Here is an 8,243-nt window from a genome sequence, read left to right as displayed (position 1 = left end):
TTTGGGAACTTTATCTTCCTTGCCTGCTTTCTTTCAAATTCAATACCCTTTCTTTCACTCTCATCGACTTCTCTAGAAACCTGGGGAAAACAACACATTCAACTCAGCTCTAGAGTGAGAGTGCCTATTTCTCCTTCAGTCTGATTAGTTTTGAACTGGTCAAAGAAACCAGCTACCTTCCAGAGCAATAGGAAAATTCCTTAGCCTGTTATCTCACTTCCTATAATATTGCTCACTTTATAATCTTTCTCAACTCTTCCTCTTATTTTCCTCATAAATGGAGAGGATCATTTTCTAAATGGCCTAAAGCAAGAATATTTCAGACACCATTCAAGGGGAGTACTATTTTCCTGAGGCTTGATCCAAGTACACCACCTGCTTATCCCTTCCTCCCCTAAGGATTATTTCACATCAGATATGAAATTTTTACTTTCATGATAGGGGCCAAACTACTTACTGTTCATTTTAGGAGTCCATTAGGAGCAAATTCTCTGAAGGTTAATTTGATAAGAGAATTTTCTCACATGATCTAACACCTAAAAGACTCAGTAGACATTTGCCTAATTTGCTCCAGTTGGAGGTGTATCATTACATCTTGAGGTGAATTCATGTACTGATTTTTGCAGTAGCCTTAATGTTGTTGTAATTAATTTTCTTAGCCCTTCAGAGTTAATTTTTCTTCCAAATTTTTCTTTTTTTATTTTAAACTTTTTTTTATTGAGTTATAGTCATTTTACAATGTTGTGTCAAATTCCAGTGTAGAGCACAATTTTTCAGTTATACATGAACATACATACATTCATTGTCACATTCTCTTTCGCTTTGAGCCACCACAAGATCCTGTATATATTTCCCTGTGCTACACAGTACAATCTTATTTTTTTTCATCTATTCTACATTTTGAAATTGTCATAGGCAGATTTATGGTTGGTTCTTTCATTCACTCCTTCCTCTCATTCTTTCTCCCATCCTTCCTCTCTTCCTACCTACTTTCTTTCTTTTTTTCTTCCCTCCTTACTTCTTGCTTCATTCCTTTCTGCTTTTTTTTCTTCCTTTCTTTCTTTCTTTTTCTTCTGAAGCTTCCATAGTCTCTGTTTTTCATAACCATAGCAAGATATCTAAGATTTTCTCTCCTATGACACAGAAACAAACACAGGTTAGGAAGTCCCACCGTACTTTCTCCTATTCACCATAGTAACAACCCTCATAAATATCTATCTTATATGAGGAGCTTAGTAGGTGATAACTGAAAAGTCTTTTCCAGTGATAAGAAATTTCTGTCCTCTACTGTGGCTTTCATTAATATGAAATAAATGACCTTCAGTCAGGGGCCTCCAAAGTTTTTTTATCACTAATCCATGCAAAAATTTTGAGTATGCATTCCTTATATATGTCTATTTTAAATTTTTCGGAACATACTATTCTACTGATATATATGTTTTAAAACAGAAAACCTATTAATTTTAAAGCTATAAGATAAAAAGACATATATATATAGACAAAAATATAACATAAAAATAGAACAATATTTTTCTCATATCCCAATGGATTGCTTGGCATACCACTGATTCCCTCTAATCTTATCCTGCCCACAGAATAAGGGTTCAATGAGGAGGAAATCTATCAGATTCCCCACTCTAAACCATGGGGGCATAGCATCTGAGGGTCTTAGTATCTGACCGAAAGGAGGAGCAGAAAAGCCAAGAAATGGACAGGGAAAGAAATGTGAGGACAATAAGATGATGAAGAGAAAGAAAGAAAGCGGTTGAGGTGGCAGAAAAGTGGATGAAGGGAAAATGGGTATCTGTATGTAAGAAGTGACCAGAAGTTGTCTCTGATAATAACAAGTTTTAAATAAATAGGCCTACAGGTGAGTTTTTGTTTCAGAAATAACTTTGGCTGTCATCTTGACTCTACTGGGATTTGCCATTCTGGCTATTTTGTTAACAAGATGGACACGACGCAAGCAAAAGGGTGAGTAACAATGAGTCAAAAGGGAGATTCCCTATGAAAGTCACAGAGGAAGGGATGCCAACATTCAGTCTGAGTTCATTTCTATTTATCAGATATCTAGAGGCCTTGCCAATATTCTGGAATCCATTTCAGCACATGAATCAAAGAATCTCTGACCTATTAGTGATTGCCCTGCACTTTTAAACTCCCAAAGCTCATGTTACCTATAATGCCAACAACAACAACAAAAAAAACCCACGCTGAGTTTAACAATAGTAATAATAAGAATACTCTAAAAGAAAGCTATCTGAACTCCAAGGGAAATTAGTGAGGAAAAGAAAACAGAAGAGTGAAGACATTATGGTAGATATCACTAGCTAATATAATATGGGAAGAATTCAATAATTTTAATTACTTAATTTTGGGGAGGTGATAAGAAGAAACAAATATAGAGTAGTACTTGTCAGAAACAGAAATGGGGCTTACAAAAACAATGACCTATTTCTATGTCAAGAGACGTCTCCAGGATTTTTCTTAGCATCTTTCCCACTCCTTTCGAGTCAGCTGCATCCCCTCTTTATTTCTCATCCTCTGTGCCTGTGAGCTCTCAGAAAATAGTAAGTGGTATGGCAGGATAGATAAAACAGGGCTGGCTGGAAGCACTGAGAAGAGGTGGGAACCAGTAATGCATCATGTCAAGAAGACTATTTGGGGAGTAAAGAAGAAAAGTTTAGAGAGAGGAGAGTTGAACAGGAGGAAGAATATCTCTCATAAGTAGCTAACAGAAATATTTTTGCTTAATTCTTCCACAGAAATTGATGTCTCAAGATACAGTTCTGAACAAAGTAAGTACTTATACCCATGAGAAACAGAAAGATAGTAAATAAGCATTTATGGAATAAATCAGGGACCAAATCAGTCTTGTTATAATTTCCAGCACCTTGCATAGTGCATCACTTCCTGAACTGAACTACTAAGTTCCTGGGAGAAATCTACCAAAGATTTCTATGCAACAATGAGTGCCAAACTGGAATTGGGCAGAATGAAATAGTAATGGGTAGATCTGCATGATTGTGAAGCTCTCTTCTGATGTCTCCCGTGGTCCAAGAACAGCAACAGAGATACCAAACCATGGAAATAGCAGGCTCCTCAGGCAATGAAGCAGAAAGTCTAAACCTGGTAGGGAAGAAGACCTCAGCAAGGGAGCCATGGAGAAGAATCTAGCATAGCTAGGAATAATGACAGTGAACATAAGATAATTATGATTGAGAAGGAGAGCACCACATTAAAGATGTGAAGAGGTGAAGCAGATTTTCCACAGCAATATCCAGTGAGATGCCAAAGTTGCTGAAAGATAGCCCAGGATTACTAAGAAAAGAAAAACAGGAGCTAGATGCTGGAGTACCAAAAGGGAAAAGCATCTTTGATGCCCCTTCTGATTATTATCTAGCCTGGATAATATTAAGGAAATGGTGAATAGCATGGTCACTTAGCTATTCATGCACAGTCCCTAGTTCCTAACAAAGTAAATTAATTCCCATCATTACTCACTATCAGGACATCATGTCTACATTAGCTCTCAGAGTCTTAAAGTCTCGCTAATTTTCAAGAAGCAAAATCATGGAGCTCTCTCTCCTTTTTTCTCCAGGTGCCAGTCTTCTGGACTATGAGGATGGTAGAGGTAAATAGATTAGGAACTACTAGAGAATTAATGGAGAAAAAGTGCTCTTTAGAGAACAAAATGGACTTATCTTCCTTTAAGCATGATCTGTCAGGTCAGCACATCTTTTGTTGTTATAATATCCAACTGCCAATCATCTCTCTAATAGATAAACACAAGAAAGACTGAGCATTTTTTTTTCTGAGAGAAGGCAAATATGTTCCCTTCCTAAGACCACTAAAAGAATTCTTTCCAGCTTCTGTTTATCCCAAGATCTTGGAAAGATTAAGGAACCCCTATGAAGCAATTTTCTGATGCATAAAATGGGAATAAAATACATAATTTATGGGCTGTCATGAAGATTGAATGCTATATGTGAAAAGACACTTTGTAAGCTATAAAGTATAATAGGTGAGCACAACTTATATTATTATCTCCAATTTAGAAGATGAAATTGATGCTCAAAAGTTAAGAGACTTACCTAAATTCACCTAGCAAAGGGAGGAGTTGGCTAGCGAACCCAGGTTTGTGGCCCTGAATTCAGTACTCATATTCTTATGTCATACTATCCCCACTTAGTTTAAGACAAAGGCTCATTTTATACTGAGTTTCAGTATTTATTATTATAGAGTTACACTCTGTCCCTCAAATCAGAACATGTGGTCTGACATGAGTGAGGAATAATAATAAAGATCACTTACAATAAAACATCTAGAAATCTGATGGTCCTAAGGTGTTTGCAAGGCACTGTCTACTTTTTTATAGGGACACACCACGCGCGCACACACACACACACACACGCACACTGGAAGCACAAAGATTCATATCCCCAAGAGGAAAGAAAAGAGGAGGTAGCTTGGTCACTCTGCTAGGTGTCCATGCCCCACACTTGAACTCTTGGCCCGTTTCCTCTCTTCTTATCTTTGTGATTTATCTGTCATGACTGACAGGCAAAGGACTGTCGACTGAAAAAAATGCACATGAGAGCTGTGAGTTAAGTTTTATCTGGGGCAAAATGAGGACTATAGCCCAGGACATAGCATTTCAGATAGCTCTGAAGAACTGCTCCAAAGAGGTAGAGGGAATGTCACTCAGTATTACATACAATTTTAGTGAAGGTAGGGGGCAGTATGTGCAATCAAGCACACATTTTAGCAGAAGCTTGCTGCTAGTCACGAAGAGCAGATGCCACTGTTAATGATTTTAGTGCTTTTCTAGATATAAGGAGATGCAAGAATTTGGGCTCATAAAATCTCCTGAAAATATCTAACTATCTGAAGGCCTGTTCTGCCAGTTTTTCCCAGAGCACAGAGTGCCTCATTCCTGATCTCCACCCTCAAATTCTCTCAGGGTGTAAAAGGTCAGTGGCTGCAGTGGCTCTTGATTTAATCATTGTGTAGCGACAGGTGGCAAGTGCAAATTTTAGTTAGCAGGGCCATGGCATCCCCTCTTTCTTTCCTGAAATGAAATCCAAAGAAAATGAGAACACTACTGTGAAAGTAGAAAAATGTCTTAATAGTTGGATTGAGACTAATGATAAAACTTTTCTTGATGAGCTGTTAGTTAACTTAATATGTCTTGGCTTTTTCCCCAAAAGATTTTTCCTCTCAAAGATCTAAAAGAGAAAGAGGTAAATAGATTTTCACCTAATAAAAAAATAATATAGACATAGTTGTCAAGGTAGAGTCTCATGTTTTTATCTTATCTTTTAGGATTCCGACATTCATATTCAACAGAAAGTGGTAAATAAATTAGATCTTGAATTGCTAAGAAATTAATACAGAAATTGTTTATGAGAAATTAAGACTCTCATATTTTTTCCTTAATCCTGTAGATACTTCATATGATGATCGAGGTAAGTATATTTAGAGATTATGGTAAAATTAAAGGAAAATCCATGTTTGCTTCCTGTTATAACATAAGGGGCTATAAAAAGTAAAAAGTCAAGTAACCAAAGTAGCACATAGAAGATTCTGAGATATGTTCAGAAATGTTCACCTTCACACTGTGAGGGACATTTTTCCCAGTGCTATTCAATTCCTTTCTCATTCGCCTCCTAATCAGTTAACAAAAGTAATCTGAGCACTCAAGAGAAATTTGGTACCCCAGAGCTCAGAAATGCTAACCACTCAGTGAGCCTTTCTTAATATAAATGGAAGAATAAATCCCTGACAACTCATCACATTAGAGTAGGACCTGTATGTACTGAAATTCCAAGGTCACAAAAAAGTGCTGCTATTGTCTACTGCTTTTTGAGGTTTTTTTCCTTTTTTTTTTTAATAAATAGACTTTATTTTTTAGAGCAGTTTCAGGTTCACAGCAAAATTGAGCAGAAAATACAGAGTGTTCACACATAACCTTCCCTACCCACACATATATATACTCCCCTACCCTCAACATCTCTCATCGGTATGGCATATTTGGTAAAATCTATGAACCAACACAGACACATTATTATCAACCAAAGTCCATAGTTTACATTAGGGTTCACTTTTGATGTTGTACAGCTATTGTCTACAGTTGTCATTTACATCTCATGTTTCTTAGGAAACAAACCTCCTTAGCAACAGTTAATCAGTGAAACACATTTAACCAGTGCAAGAAGCTACATAGTTTGAAGAATTTAAGGGTACACAGATAAGAAAAACAAAACCATACACAATAGGAAAGGAAGAGAATTAACATGCACTCAGCATCTACTATATGCTAGTCACTCTGGTGAGCATTTTTCATTTTAATTTATTTAGTATCTACAAACGACCCTGTCAACCACACAAGGACAAACCACCCATAAATCACCCCCAACCCTCTGGTTGTCCAAGGCCTCTATTAGCTTTTAGGTTGCTTTGCTGCGAATTAGAGAGTGTTCCTTCCTCCAGGCAGAGGCAGCCCCACAGCAGGGACAGTGTTAGGGATTTTAGTCCCCATATCCCTTTGTGCAGTGAACAACCTATATAACTATAATGCAGTGGTCCTGAAGATATACAAGAGGCATGTCACTCTTAACATATCCAAAACCCAAGTCCTGATTCCTTCTACACACAGGTATTGGCACTGTACTCACCCAATGCTCAGGCCAAATATCTTGAAGTCATCTCTAACTCCTTTCTCTCACTATCCTCATCTAATCTACCAGAAAATCCCATATGTGATACTTTCAAATTATACTCCAAATCAGACCACTTTTTACCATGATGACAGTCTTAACCTAAGCACCAACATCTCTTGCCTGAACTACTTCAGCTGTCTTCTAACTGGTTTCCTTGTTTCTACCTTTGCCCGCTTATAGTCTGTCCCTCTCACCAATCTTTAATAAGTAGTTCTAAGGTAAAGAGGTTTGAGTGGCAACTCAGGCCACCCAAATGATTTTACTCTCAACTCTACAGCCTACTCAAAAGGTTCCATAAAACACACCCTTAAATGAAATTGTTAATCCAACACATAGACACCCTCTTTGTAAAAAAAAAAAAAAAAGATACCAAGGAAGTATGTGTTTTCTGTTGGGTCCCACACCATTAAAAAAAAAAGTAGTTCTAAAATAAATCAATTAATTTACTATACATTGTTATTCCTAATTTATAGAAGAGAAACATTTGTATAAAAAATGTTAAATGACTTGCCCAAGGCCACAGGGCTTGCAAGCGACTGAACTTGGACATGAACTTAGAGTTGATTGACTCCAAATTTCATATTTAGTTCTATCTTAATAATAAATTTTCTGGTTATGGATCTTTAGTGCACAGTCTGCAATCTTAGCTTCCAGGCTACCCTTGTATTCTTAGGGAAAACTTGCATAAGTTAACCTTTTACTGTTGTCTGAATAAGCCATAATTTAAAATTCATAAAGGCAAATGACAATTTCTCTGACTTTCAAATCTCCTCTAAGGTAGCCCTATAAATCTCAATCATCCTAAGTTTCTAACTTCCCAAGTTCTACTAGTCTTCCCTCTGTCATTTCTGGACATAGAAATTTAAATTTGCTGGTCAATTTGAGACTATGGAAATCTTCTGACAGGAAAATATTAAGTAAGGTTATTATGTTAGTCTCGGTACATGAACTTTAGTACTTAAATCTTAGTTGGATTTAAATACATTCATACTATATATTAAAGTTGCAGTGATAATTCAAAAATTTTGAATGCACTGAATTTATTTTTAATGTTATTGTTTATAGCAAATGTAAGTGTAGCATATGAACGTGTTCAGCATCTCTTAATATTTTCTATCTTTAAAATAGCCACAGAACCATGAGAAGCAAGTAACATTAGTGTAAAACAGGGAAGATTTTGTGTGTTTGGGCCTTAATTCCCATCACAATGACAATCAAGTACAGAAGGAAAGCATTCATTTTCAGAAAAGGAACTGAGAAAAAATATACATGTTATCTTTACAGTTCTGGGTGGATCTTTCACTACCTATACTTTAGTAAAATATCAAATGATAATACTGTGCAATATTATGTAAGTCATTTCCAGAGTGTCAGTATTATTTATTTTTACACTTTCATGAAAATAATAGTGATAACATGACAAGTTTTTGTGTAACTTGCTTTGTCTCCAGAGCTTTTAGAAAGTCTATTTCCATAACATCACTAAGAAACAAGTTTTAGATCATAGAATATACATCCAAT

General features: G+C 36.3%; 1 pseudogene; it reads right to left on the bottom strand.

The window, feature by feature from the left end:
• Positions 1-216: 216 nt before the first annotated feature.
• LOC116147833 (butyrophilin-like protein 1) overlaps positions 217-8,243 on the bottom strand; it is a 140,367-nt pseudogene continuing 132,340 nt past the window's right edge.

Source organism: Camelus dromedarius, chromosome 19 (assembly GCF_036321535.1).
Source record: "Camelus dromedarius isolate mCamDro1 chromosome 19, mCamDro1.pat, whole genome shotgun sequence".
Taxonomy (NCBI): Eukaryota; Metazoa; Chordata; class Mammalia; order Artiodactyla; family Camelidae; genus Camelus; species Camelus dromedarius.
This window is presented reverse-complemented; position numbering and strand designations above follow the sequence as displayed.